We start from the raw sequence: 14,820 nt of genomic DNA on the forward strand, positions 1-14,820 counted from the left end.
AATAGGTTTGCTATATTTATTTACTAAATCACAGAGGCAGCAGAGGATTTATAATGCCTTGGTAAGGCCACACCTGGAATACTGCATCCAGTTTGGTCACCATGATGTAAAAAAGATGTTGAGACTCTTACAACAAAGAGGATTAGGGGACTGGAGGCTAAAACATATGAAGAACTGTTGCAGGAACTGGGTATGTCTAGTTTAATGAAAAGAAAGACTGGCATGATAGCAGTGTTCTGATATCTCAGGAGCTATCACAAAGAAGAGGGAGTCAAGCTATTCTCCAAAGCACTTGAGGGCAACACAAGAAACAATGGATGGAAACTAATCAAAGAGGGAAGCAACTTAGAACTAAGGAGAAATTTCCTGACAGTGAGAACAATTAATCAGTGGAACAACTTGCCTGTGAATTGTTGTGAATGCTCCAATAATGGAAGTTTTAAAGAAGAGATTGGACAACCATTTGTCTGAAATGGTATAGGGTTTCCTGCCTAAGCCAGGTATTAGACTAACAGACCTCCAAGTTCCCTTCCAACTCTGTTATTCTATTCTATTTTTTAAGGAAATAAAAATATAAAAATTGATGTTTATTTACACTTGTATATTCTGAGGAAAGATAAAATTGTAATAAATCTATTCTTTAGGGCAGGGGTTCTTACACTTTTTGTTATCCAAACTCCTTCTAGTGTAATCTTAATGTACATATCTCCCCTAAAAAAATTAGATATCAAAATGAACAACTGAACAACTGAAATAAAAAAATGAAACTGTGAAAAGTAAATTACTACAATATAACTAAAAGATTCTTCATTTCTCCCCTAGAATTTGTTTGTACCTCCAAAAGAAAAGTACATCACACGTTTTGGGAAAGTCTGCTAGATAGGTTACTGGGAAATGTAATGAAAATTGGACTGATATGAAGAACTTTTCTCTATTGACTTTCTCCTCAATGGGGGAGGGGAAGGAGGGGGAGGCAGGGAGAGAGGGAGGAAGGAAGGCCACTTGTTCATGAACCATCTACACATATATTCATCTTACTCTACTGATTGATCCTTCTTTGTTCAAAAGAGCCCTTATTTTTGATGCTGTTTATGTTTTGTAAGCTGTATTGTCTGCTTTCTCATATGGAACAGGAAAGCAATATAAGTTCAATAAACACCAAGACATGGACACAGTGCATCACATTTTTTCTCCTTTTAGCACCAATTGAGACAGTCCAATGCATTATCTGTGAATTTTCACAAGGAATATTTCTTGCTGTCATTGGAATCACCAAATTGAACGCTTATTCACTCCATTGTTGCTTGCACAGCTGTGGTTCCCAGTGAACAACATCCAAATAATTTGGAAAGCTGAATGACATTGACAACTGGCGTTGAAGCCTAACAAAAGATAAAGTACTTGGCTGGGATTCTTTCCTTCATATATGTATTCCAAAACATGGCAATTTATGTGAAACAGTTAATTTGAAATTGTAGCTTCCTTTTTTAAAAAAGGTCTGGGAGATTGGTTTGATAAGATTTGCTTATTATTTAGCTTTATTTATTTTTAATTATTTAGATAAAGACATCACCCAACTCCAAAATGACTTGGGTAGCTCACATTATCAAAAAATAACAAAATAAAAACACAATATAATATAAATGAGCAAGTTAACAACCACCTAATCAATATAGAACACGTACAAAGAAGTATATCATCATCTAAGATTAAAGATGGAAAATCCCCAGTTCCCGGAAAATCCCGGTGTGCTAATATTCAGAACCACTTAGACTTGGTAAAGTTAAGTCAATATTTGCAACTCACAAATAGTAGCCCTAAAACTTTTCTCCATGGCTATGATTCTTTGAATTTTTCTCTCTCTCTTGGTCCTTTCAGGAAAAAAGGATGGAATTGTGCCTTTATTTTACTCTTCCACCCAAAAAAACTACAAATAAACGCTAATGATTGTTTTACCTGGAATAATATGGGATAGAAAAAGAATTGAAATGGGCTGGTCACATAGCTAGAGGAACTAATGGCAGATGAACCATGACAGTCATAGAATGGATCCCACTTGATAAAAAGCATCCATGAAAGAGACCTAAAACAAGATGGGGTGACAATATCAACAAGTATTGTGGGCCAAGCTGGCAAAAGAAAGCTCAAGAGTGTATTGGTTGGAAACATGCAGAAGAGGTCTTCATCCTGTAGTGGATAGAGAAAGGTTGGAATAATAAACCTCAAGGTTTTGTCTTGGAGCCCGTGCTCTTCAATATCTTCATACATGATTTAGATGAGGGGATAGAAGGAAACTCATCACAATTTGGAAGTTAGACTCAAGATTCAGAAGTTCTTGACGGACTTGAACATTGTGCTGTATCCAAAAAGATGCAATCACGAAAAGTTAAGGTCCTGCATTTAAGAAGGAAAAACCAAAAGTACAAATATAGAATAAGCAGTACCAGCCCAAGAGTAGTAACTATGAGAGAAATCTTGGAGTGCTACGTTATTGTTGAGAGAGCATGAATTATATTCTAGTATACAAACTTGGATATACTACAAACCGAATAATTTGTCAGTCAATCCAAATAACATGTAATCTCTTACAAATCAGAAAAATTAGCTAAGAATTTTCCATTATCCTTCTGACATAATTAAGATTTTATATTGGCAGCATCTAATATCAGAAGACAGCTTTTAATTCTCCTCATAAAAAAACCATTCCTTACTGGTGTTTATAACCTAATGGGATGCTTATTTGAGCCTGGTCTACTGTATGTCTAGGACAATGCTTCTCAACCTTGCCAACTTTAAGAAGTGTAAGCTTCAATTCCCAGAATTTTAAAAACTGCCTAGTTGAAAAACACTGTTGTGGGCCACGAAACAACCACTCTTATTATGCTGTTTTCACAGTCAGACTACATGTCGTTATTCTGTGATGGTATAAGTGGTGGTATTCTACCAGTATAAGTGGTGGTATTCTACCGGTTCAGCCCAGTTTGGCCAAACCAGTAACTCCGAGGATCATATGTGAGCGAATCAGTTCACTCTGATGACCAGCTGCTGGGTCCTCCCACCTGCCCTGGCTGTATTTTTACCTTTATTTCCTGTTTTTCAACCTCAGCTACTTCGCACGGCACAGTTGATTGCCACGCATCAGCTGTTTTACACACAGGGCTTGCAGCAGAAGGTGAGTTGCAAATGCTGCGTGCATGCCAAGCACGCACTCACACCAAGTAGGAAAATTTTTTGAAACCCACCACTGGTTGTGCCTGTCACTAAAAAAAGAGATGGGTTCTGCTGAGGATCACTGATGGAGAAAAGCTTTCAAACTTTTCAATTTAAATCCCAAGTACTGTCTCTACAGACCTTTATACTGCTGGTTTGAACTTAATAAGAAGGAATGTGGAGAATAGATGCCAAAGTAAGTAAGTCAAATTCCGGTATTGAGGCAAAATCTTGGCCTGTGGCCACTTTGAATGAGGTGAAGCCTGTGCTGCTATGGATGAAATTGTTATACGCTACTTTGGCAAATGAGAGGTGTTAGATCTGGGAGGATGGTTCAAGAACGGAGGCAAGACTCAGATAGCAACAACAGCTCTTTATTAGTGACTTCAGATCTGAGCAAAGTATCCCAGCCGCAGCAGCCCCTTATATAGGGCTGGCTGCAGCTAGGCAGCCAATGAAGGCGATTTGAGTTTGCCGCTCTTGGCAGGGCCAATCGTGGCAGCCCGTTTACTGGCCAATCCCATTAGTCTATGGCGACCAATCATGATCGGCTATTTGCGGGCCAATCAGAGTTGCAGGCTTTCGAGCCTGCTAGTCCAGAACACCCCTCCCCTCTCGGTTCCATTTAAGGGGTGGAGTAATATAGTCTCGCAGGTAGGCAGGTCTTCGCACCTGTCTACTTGACTTACGCAATTCCAATTGTCCATGTCCAAATTCGGGTTCAGATGGACTGCTTGCTGGATCAAACAGGAACGGTGAACCGGTGTCATAGTTAGGGCTCTCCTCTGATGCCCCCGTGGTGATAGAGTCCTCAGCTTCGTTGTTACTGCTATTTCTCCCCTGGCTCGCTGAACCTGCTTGGCTACTGCTTCTCGGTGAAGTGTTCGTCTGCCCCGGTTCAACTACAGCTGGTGAGTATTGCAAGCTATGGTGTGGTGATCTTGGTGTTATTTCAGAATAAACAGGTGTTGGTTCTATTTCTGGGCTCACGGCTTCTCCTCCACCCCGGTGTCAAAGTTAGGGTCAGGGGTGGACGTTGTGGTCAGTCTGGAGCGTAGCTGGTCAATATGACATTTCCACGCTCTGCCATCAGTGGTGAGTAGACGGTAGGAGCAGGGACCCGTGACTTGAGTTACTTGGGCAGGAATCCAGAGGGGATCCCCAGAAAATTTTTTTGCAAATACAAGGTCTCCTACCTTAAAGGTACAGTGCTTGCTGCTGGAACCCAGGGGCTTTTCCGGGGTGTAGGCAGGGTGCAAACGGTCTAGAGGTGATCTGAGTTTCCTGGCCATCAGGAGTTCAGCTGGGCTCTGGTTGGTCGTGCTGTTTGGTGTGATGTGTTGCAGGAGCAGCATTCTAGTGACTTTGTCGTGGATGCTACCTTGTTCCATTTTCTGCAGGGTTTTCTTTGTAAACTGAACCATTTGTTCAGCCCTACCATTCGCCGCAGGATGAGCCGGCGATGTGAGTGCATCTCGGATGCCCCGTTCCGCTAAATACTGTTCAAAGGCTAAGGCAGTAAATTGGGGCCCATTGTCAGAGACCAGGACATCTGGTAGGCCGTGTGTGGCAAAGAGTCTGTTCAGTTTTTTGGTGACTGCCTCAGTACTGGTTGCTTTCATTTTATTGACCTCAAGCCAGTTAGAATATGCATCTACAGTTATTAAGAAGGTGTGGCCTCTCGTAGGTCCCACAAAGTCAATATGAATGTGAAACCAGGGACCCCTGGGTGTTTCCCATTCTGCTGGTGGAGCTTTTGGTGGGGCTGAGTGGGTTTCCTGGCATCTGTTACAAGAGGCGACCCAGGTTTCGATTTGTTTGTCCATATCTGGCCACCAGGCGTAACTTCTTGCCAGCGCTTTCATATGCACGATGCCCGGGTGTCCATCGTGTAGCATTTGCAGGACCTTTTTTTGTAACTTAGTTGGTACAACAAATCGGTCTCCCCACAAAATGCACCCTCTTTGTGAAAAAAGTTCTGTTTGTCTGTTTTTAAATGGCTTAAATATTTCCTTAGGGTCGTAATCTGGCCATCCCCTCTCCACCCAGCCAAGAACTTGTGCCAAACAAGAGTCTCTTTTGGTTTCAAAGGCGATGTCCTGGGCCGTTAGTGGAGGCGAGGGCATTGTCTCTATTTGAAGTACTGGGAGCGTGGGAGCTGGGTCTTCCTATGGCTCGGGTAGTGGCGAGCGGCTCAAAGCATCTGCATGAGGAATAGATTTCCCCGGGCGATACTTTAATTGATAGTCGTAGGCAGCGAGAAATTCCGACCATCGCATCATTCTGGGGGAGAGAATGTGTGGAGTAGGTTTGTCGCCCGCCAGAATGCCAAGTAGTGGCTTATGATCCGTTATAATAGAAAATGGTCTCCCATACACATATTCATGAAACCTTTTAATTGCAGAGACAATAGCAAGGGCTTCCTTATCTAAATGGCTATAGTTTCTTTCTGTTTTTGATAGAGTTCTTCAAAAAAATGCAATTGGTGCCTCTGAGCCATTTGGTAGGACGTGGCTCAGGATGACCCCCACCCCAAATGGTGAGGCATCACAAATAACAGTCAAAGGGAGTGTCTCATTATATTGAATTAGTACTGCTTTAGAGGTAAGGAGGTCTTTTACTTGCTGGAAGGCGTGTTCCTCCCGACGTCCCCAATTCCAGGAGGCCCTTTTATCGAGTAGTCTATGAAGGGGCTCAGCAACAGTCGCCTTCTGGGGTAGGAAGATGTTATAAAAGTTAATAAGTCCCAGGAAGGCTTGGAGGTCAGTTTTGTTTTTGGGTCTTGGTGCATTTTTGATAGCTGCCAATTTCTTTTCTGTAGGGTGGATTCCTTGTTTGTCAAGGAGGTAGCCAAGAAACTCCACCCTTTCTGTGCAAAGCTGGCACTTTTCCTTCTTAACCTTGAGGCCAGCATCTTTGAACCTCTGTAGGACTGTTCTGAGGCGTTTCTCTAATTGACTTTTTGTGGGTGCTGCTATTAATACGTCATCAAAATAGGGCACGACCCCTTTTATACCTTGTAATAGTCTCTCCATCAGGCTTTGAAAGATGCCTGGGGCTACGCTTACGCCAAACTGGAGCCTGTTGCATTTGAATGCACCACGATGTGTGACTATAGTTTGGGCTTCTGCAGTCTCGGGATCAACTGGCAGCTGTTGATACGCTTGGGCCAGATCTAATTTTGCGAATATTTTGCCGCCCCCAAGTGAATGCAGGAGATGTTGAACAACTGGTACTGGGTAGGCGCTCTGCTGTAGCGCGTGATTGAGGGTGGCCTTGTAGTCACCGCAGATTCTTATGGACCCGTCAGGTTTTATGGGGGTGACAATTGGTGTCTCCCATTGGGCATGGTCAATGGGTTCTAACACGCCTTGTGCAATTAATTTGTCTAGTTGCTCATCAATTTTGGATTTGAGAGCAAAGGGAACTCGGCGTGGCTTTAGGCGAATGGGTGCAATGTCGGGGCGAAGATTAAATGAAATAGGGGACCCCTTGTACTTGCCTAGGCTTTCGTTGAACACTTCTTGGAAGTCATGGACAAGGGCCGCCTCCCAGTCATCGTCTTCAGTATGATGGATGCCAGCCATTCCGATTCCTAATGGCGCAAACCACTGAAGACCCAATAGACTTGGCCGGTCTCTGTCTACGATGGTGAGTGGAAGAATTGCATTATGTCCCTTGAAAGAGACCTGGAAATGGCGGGTACCTGCGACTGGGATCCGGTTGCCTTGATAGTCTTTCAGTATGAGTCTCTGACTGCTGAGGTCTTGGCGTCGGATGTTGGGAATCAGCTGCTTGAGTGTTTTCCAGGATACCATGGATAGTGATGACCCAGAGTCGACTTCCATGATGCACGGTTTGTTTTCAATGGTGACCTTTACTCGGATTTTTTTAGCGTCAAGTGATGAAGCGTGGCCGATGGTGATGGTTTGATGAGCCTCCTCTCGTCTGGGTGTGCCGTTAAACCTTTGGGGTCTGCTGTACTGGTTCCACTGGTTGCTAGGGGGGTCCCCCTGTGTGGTGGAGTTGCCATCATTCCTCTTTGGGCTGCTCCCTCTCCGTCTGGGGCTGGAATTTCTCTTGTTTCTGCATACCTTCGCGATGTGCCCTCGTTTCTCGCAAAAACGACACATGGCGTCTAAAAATCTGCATTCGGATTGAGGATGGTTTCCCCCGCATCCGGCGCATTGGTAGTTGGATTTACGACCCCGCTGGTCCCGTTGCTCATGTTCTGACCGGAGTCTGTGGACCTCTTCCTCCTCGCTGTCTGAGGATGACTCGACATCTTCATGATGGGTGGTCGATGTGTACTTGTCTGGAGGTTTCCCAGCATCGTTGGTGGGTTGGCGGTTGGTGCCACTGGTTCGACGCATTCGTGATGCTGATTTACAAGTGGCTTCAGCTGCGGTGGCATCTGCTATGGCATCTGCAAGCGAGATGTCTCCCTTGGCCATGATCTTGCTCTGGACGGTTGGGTCTCTGAGGCCAAGGACGATGCGGTCTCTCATGGCTTCTTCGAGATTGGCGAAGCCACATAAACCACCCAGGTTCCTCAGGTCTGCCACAAAATCTCCAATGCTCTCACCTTCACACTGGTCCCTCTGGTAGAACTCGTGTCTGCGAATGAGAGTTGGTATGGCTGGGGCGTAATGGTTGCACAGGATGGGAGCAAGGGTGTCCCAATCCATGGTTTTAACCTCAGCAGGCTTCGCTAAGGCTTTAGCCATCTTAAAAATGGCTGGCCCACAATGGGTTAGAAAAACGGCTTGTTTCTTGCTGGGCATGGCATCTTTGAGGTTGTTAGACTCCAGGAACATTTGAAATCTGTCCATATATGAGTCCCAGTCCTCGCTAGCTGGATCGAATGGGGCGGGTGGTATAGCGCTGCTGGCCATGTCGCCGTTGTTGCGCTCTGTCAGCCACGTGCTCCTTCAGCTAGTTCAAATCAATAGACTTCGTTGCCTCCGCATCCCATCCTCGTCGCCAGTGTTAGATCTGGGAGGATGGTTCAAGAACGGAGGCAAGACTCAGATAGCAACAACAGCTCTTTATTAGTGACTTCAGATCTGAGCAAAGTATCCCAGCCGCAGCAGCCCCTTATATAGGGCTGGCTGCAGCTAGGCAGCCAATGAAGGCGATTTGAGTTTGCCGCTCTTGGCAGGGCCAATCGTGGCAGCCCGTTTACTGGCCAATCCCATTAGTCTATGGCGACCAATCACGATCGGCTATTCGCGGGCCAATCAGAGTTGCAGGCTTTCGAGGCTGCTAGTCCGGAACAGGAGGAGCTCCGTCCAATTGCCTCACTGCTAGTTTACATAACACTTGAGGTACTGCTCTAAAACCTCACTGGTCCATTCACCACCACCCCCATTATTTTGAGGGTGATGACTTGAGCTTAGTCCCTGGGAAGTCCCGAAAAATCCCAGACACTCCTGCCAAAACATCAAGGTGAATTGGACTCCATGATGGGAGATTATTCACTGTGCTATAGACATGTAGAATGAAAAGTTTAGCCAAGGCACAGATGAATAGGATCTTTTGGCAGGGTACGAAATGCACTTGTTTGGAGAATAGGTCCATTACAACCCAGATCACTGTATTTCCTGAGCTCTCAGGGCATTCTACAATAAATTTCATCAAGATTTCTTTCCATGGAGCACTGGACTCTGATATTGTCTGAAGGAGCCCTTGTGTTTTCCCTTGCCATCATTTGTCTGAGGCACATACTGGGAAGTTTGCCACACACCCTTCAATGTCCTTTTTAAATGATGGCCACCAAAACTGTGGTTTGACCAAATGGACCATTTTTATGAACCCAAAATGTCCTACAGTTTTATAGTTATGGCTTTTCTCCAGAATTAACAGTCTCTGGCTCAGTCTTGTACACTTTAGCTCCCATCCATGCCAAACCATCTCTCATGGTGCACTCATCCTTATTTCCTGGACCCATTCATGGCCCCTTTTAAGGTGGCTTCAATGCCTTCTGTTTTGGGGGCTTTTGCTTTCATTTGTGCCCTGGTGGTTATTAGTACTGCTAGTTGGTATGAAGGGATGACTGGTCTGATTATTTCTGGCTTAGATCTGTTATACTGAGGCATTCTAAGTAGTGTGTCAGCTAGGACTCCCCCACAGGAGGTATTTCAGAGTGAAACTGAAATGATTAAAGCATTGTGCCCATCAGACTTGTTTGGGCAACAGAATGGCAGTGGGGGGTTATGACCACTAGATTTTTGTGGTCTGTCCAAACCTCAAAAGGAAGGTTAGGCCCCTCCAGGAAGTGTCTCCATGTAAGTAATGTCCATCTTACTGCATATGCCTCTTTTTCCCAAATGGCTCACCAATGCTTGGTGGTGAATTTTTTGGATATGTAGCTGCATGGTTGCAAGGCCCCTCCTGTTTTTGGGGGGGGGCGTTGTAGGAGGACTGCCCCCACAGCCACATCACTGGCATCGGCTTGGATGACAATAGGAGCATTCGGGTCGGGTCTGGCCTGGCTGCAAACAGGCATTTAAGTTTCTCAAAGGCCACTTCACATTCCATTGCCCATTGGAGTGGCTGGCTGGGCTTGGGCATCCTTCCTTTGCTTTTAGCAAGTTGATGATGGGGAGAGTGATTTGTGCGAATGAGGGAATGATGATAGAAGTTTGCAAATCCCCAAAAGGTCTGCTGTTGTTTCCTAGTGTGGGGTGGAACCCAGTCCAGGATCACACAGAGTTTCTCTGTGTCCTTCATGGGATATACAGTAATCTAAATAGTCAATTTTGCTTTGATGGAACTCACATTTAGAAAGTTTAGCATATAGCTTGGCAGCACAAAATTTCTTCAGTACCACCCACACCAGCCTGACATGCTCCACCATAGTCTCAGTATAGATTAAAATGTCACCAAAATATACCAGCACCCCTTCGTATAAATGTTTGTGCAGCACCTCATTTATCAGCTGCATGAAGACTGCAGGGGCTCCTTGCAGTCCAAATGGGAGGACTCTGAACTAGAAACATCCTAAGGGACAGTTGAACACTGTCTTCCACTCATCTCTCTTTTTGATCCTAATTCGATAATATCCTCCTCACAGGTCTAGCTTTTTGAAGATTTTTCCCTTTGCCAGATGGGCCAGCATATCTTTCATTAGGGGCAGGGGGTAAACATTTTCCATGCAGACAGCATTTAACCCTCTATAGTCCATACACAGATGAAAGGATCCATCTTTCTTTTCTTGGAACAGAGCCACGGCAGCTACCCATGGTCGGGCTGGTTGGATGAACCCTCATTCTAGATTTTTGTCAAATGAAGGTCAGTAGTTCACCCAGTTCCTTAGGGGCCATTGAGTGTAGCTTGGGTTTGGGTAATTTGGTCCTTGGTAAGATTTCTCTGAAACAGTCAGTGGGTTCGTTGGGATGGGAGCATGTATGACCCCTTTTCGCTAAATGCATCACAGAAGTCTTGGTACTCTTTGGGGATTCAAGGGTTTGCTTCCTTCTGCTCCTAGGCTCCCATCTCCTGTCTGAAGTCCTGGGCCCTCCTATGATTTTTCCCCAGGTTCATATCTTTTAACATCCCCCTCTTCCAGTTCACATAGGGGGTCCATTTCAGCAACCATGCTAGCTCCAGCACCAGTGGTCTCTTCATCCAGAGGCCACTATAAAATTCAGAGTCTCAGTATATGCCCTCATCCTCAACTCCACCACTTCAATGATGAACATTGCTAGTATTTCCCCTGCTACAGACCTATCCAGAAGACAGAAGGCCATTGGCACCTTAAGCTGCTTGAGTCTGACCCTTAGCTTCTAAACTAGGACAGGGTTGACCAGGTATCTGGTACAATCTGAGTCCAGGAGGTTGGCAAGCTTGGTTCGAGTCCTGAGGATTGGACCACTAGTTCTATGGGGATGGTCACTGGGTTGATGGGGCCGCTTTCCAAGGGATCATCATCAGAGTTGCTCTTGGTTTCCCCCAAGCCCTCTATGGGTTGGTCGGAGTTCCGTTGCCATCCCTCAGGGATGGGGAAAACTCTGACTTGTACTCCTTCCAGGGCCCTTGCCTGGGTTTGCGGCGGGGCCTTGGTGAGTTTCTTGGCAGACCCCTTCTGCACTTGAAGCAAGCAGTTGAGCACTGCTGTGGGCTTGGGTTCGCGTCAGTGGTTTTGGGATGCCCCGTGTTTTATTACCACCCATGACCTAGCCAGTACTTGTTCCAGCTTGATCTCTACTTACTCAGCCAGATGTACCACCCATGGAGAGAGAGTGTGTGTGTGTGTGCGCGTGTGCGCGCGCGTGTGCGCGTGTGTGTGCTCCTGGAACACAAGTGTTCTAGATTTCATCAGCCCAATTCTTGAAGCAGCTGATGAGGATATCTTGTGGCCAATTTGTTACTCGGCACGCCAGTTTGTGAGATTCTTGGGTGTACTCAGCCACCTGCCTTCTCCATTGCAGGATTGTTTGGATGTGGTCTCTGGCCTTGGAATCAGCCAGGGGATCTATGAACCACTTGTAGAGAGCAGCCATGAAGCAGTTGAGATTTCTCAGCTCTGGGGCATTGTCATTGTGGAGTGTCACTATCCACTGGGCACCTGGCCTCTCCAGAGCCATAGTAATGCATCTCACCTTGGCTCCTTCAGTGGGTATTTCCAGCAATACTCCACCATGTAGGCCAGGAAGAATTCCAGCACTCTCCTTCCCCCCAGGGCTGGTGCTGCAGGCACTTCCTGCTGGACAGCCACCCCCAGTGCTAAGAATGTGGCGGCCACTACTGTACGGCTGGCTGAAGTGCCGGACATCACAGCAGGGATGGATGTTCCATCGCCAACTATGGTAGGGGGTAGATGTGCATCAGGTTTCCCCATCTGAGCCAGGGTTTCATGCGCTTTGAGATTCTTGAAGGCCTCCCAGCATAAGCTTTATGGCTTGTTTGTCTATCATCCAGTCTGCCCAGTTGCTCTTTCCACACTCCTCATTGCTTTCTTCCTCCAGCACTTCCAGCTCAGCTTGCTTTCCACGTTGATGGCTGCCTCTGCTCCCACAGGTGAATGTCATCCCTTGGATTTTCTCTTCCTACTCCTCTTCCCCCTCCGCATTTCCCACAGGTGTGGATTGCCCCCAATGCCTCCCTCCTCCCTTCCCCTTTGATGGCAGAAATCCAACAAGGCACCAGGCTGATGATGGAGATGTTGACAACAATACTTAGTTCTGCCATGAGGCACCGCTGCATAAAACCAACTTTTAAGGGATATTTATCAGACTTTGTTCTTTAAATGTACTCTGAAAACATTTCTCTTTTGAAATACTTTTTAATAATGAAATGCTGTGCTTAAAACCAGTCCTTTAAACTATTCAAATTCAGCTAATTGCATAAGGTTACCATCAGTGATGCCCATTATTAGCAGAGGCGTTTGTCCTATAAATAGTGTATCTCTGAATTTGTCTCCACTTGTTTTTTTGTGACTAGTAATTTGAACAATATCTTCCTGGTGAACAAGCTACACAGATTGCAGTTAAAATCTAAACTAACTGGTATTAAGCAAGCAATATCTAAATTTTAGAGAAAGTGAAGGGACATAAATTTAACAAAACAGTGCAGAGCATTTTTCTAGTACAGGGGTTAGTACAGGAGTTTCTTATTATAATTGTACTCCTACAGAGCTGGAGAGGAGTTTCTGCCAATTAGCAATTAATCACAAAAAAGCAAGTGGTTTGTCCAGCATCTACTGTAGATGCATTCTTGTTCTTACTATAACAGGGAATCAATTTAAAACAAAAGAACCAATTATATGGTTGGGACAGACGGTGGAATCACTGGTTGTTGTTTTTTAATTGTATCAAGAGAATTTCAGAAGAAGCGGATTAGTTGCTGGATCAGTCATTTTTGATATAAAAAAACTTTTTTATATGTGCTGTGTATATATGTCTATCAGTTAATTTTTTTGTGTACATTTTTGAGTCAGTTTTTTTTATGTCTGCCAACTGCCTGGGCAAGTCCTTGCAGATTTCTTGGCAAGGTTTTTCACAAGCGGTTTGCCTTTGCTTGCTTCCCAGGGCTGGTGTGGGGAGGGAGGAAGGACTGGGTCAAGGTCACCTAGATGGCTTCATGCCTAAGGTGAGACTGGAACTCTTGGTTTCTAGCCTGATCCTTAACTACTATACCAAACTGGATCTCCTACCAATTAATAACAGCAACAAAAACATGGATCTAAACGCCATTCTCCCCCTAAAAGTTTGTAGATGGTTTATAGATAGAGATGTGCACATGCCCCCAGTAAAGCAAAGCATGCTGGCATCAGAAAGATTCCTGGCAATCCGTGTTTCTGAAGCAGCATCTGCTGCTTCTAGGATGTGTCTGTCTCAAATAATGCAAGAGGGGAATCTGCAAGGTTGCAGAGCATGATGAGGCATCCCAGAACCATGTCACAAAGACACCTAGCTCCAGGAACTTCAGCAATGTTTCAAATCATTGTTAGTTACACCTGCTGGGTTGCTGGTTGCTTTTCAGGATTACCCCTAAGCAGATCTCCACAATGCATCTGGGTTTTGGGTTTGTTTTGCTTGGTTTTGCAGCTGAGCCAAGATCTGTTGAATAGCCATTCCAAAAATTGCAAGATTGGAGCTCCCAAGGGTGGAAACTGTTTTTTCCCAAATGTTCCCTGACTACTCCCTGATTACTACATTCTGCCAACTGCCTCATGTAGTAACAACCCACTTGCCTCAAGGTTTAGGGAAACCGGGCTGCAAAATTCCAAGCAATCACTAGATGGCAACAAAAATAGTACAGGTAGTCCTCCAGTTACGACCATAATTGAGACACAAATTTATGTTGCTAAGTGAAACCGTTGTTAAGTGAATACTGCCCCATATTACAACCTTTCCTACCACATTTGTTAAGTGAATCACTGCAGTGATTAAGTTAGTAACTTGGTTATTAAGTGAATCTGACTTCTTCATTGACTTTGCTTGTCAGAAGGTCGCAAAAGATGATTACATGATCCTGGGACACTGGATAAATATATACTAGTCGCTAAGTATCCAAATTTTGATCACATGGGGATGCTTCCATGGATGTCAGTGTGGGAAAAGGTCAAAAGTCACTTTTTTCAGTGATCTTGTAACTTTGAACGGTCACTAAATGAACTGTTGTAAGTCAAGAATTACCTGTTCTTAGGACCAGTTGTAAGGAAGGGACAGATAAAACAATAGCATGTTGCAATATTAATTTCTCCCCAGCAAGAAAAATGCCTAGTTGAGGAGGGAGAAATGTTTTTTATTGGACCAGTGACACAGAACAGAATTGGCCTTCGTTTTGCAGTCCAGACTTGGTAGCTTTGCTATAATCATGATTCTCCATTACTGGACCCAGAACTGAAAAAGGAACAGAACTCAGATATTCTGATTCATAGTCCTCTCCCTCATAACTTTTCCCTCATACAAAAGTGAAGTTTGCTGCCCTAATTTTATGATCAGAATGGATAAACAAAGATTGCCTTGGCTGTCTGCCCCCAGCTCTAGCTGCAAGCTAATTCACCCCAAACACTCCTACTGAATATTTTTTTTTCATTCTGCAAATCTAGCATGAAACTGAAGGAGGGTGAGCAGTGTGTCTTTAATTTATATTAGCAGCACT

The sequence above is a fragment of the Pseudonaja textilis genome, chromosome 2 (genome assembly GCF_049901715.1).
Source record: "Pseudonaja textilis isolate UNSWEBS1 chromosome 2, rPseTex1.2, whole genome shotgun sequence".
Classification (NCBI taxonomy): Eukaryota; Metazoa; Chordata; class Lepidosauria; order Squamata; family Elapidae; genus Pseudonaja; species Pseudonaja textilis.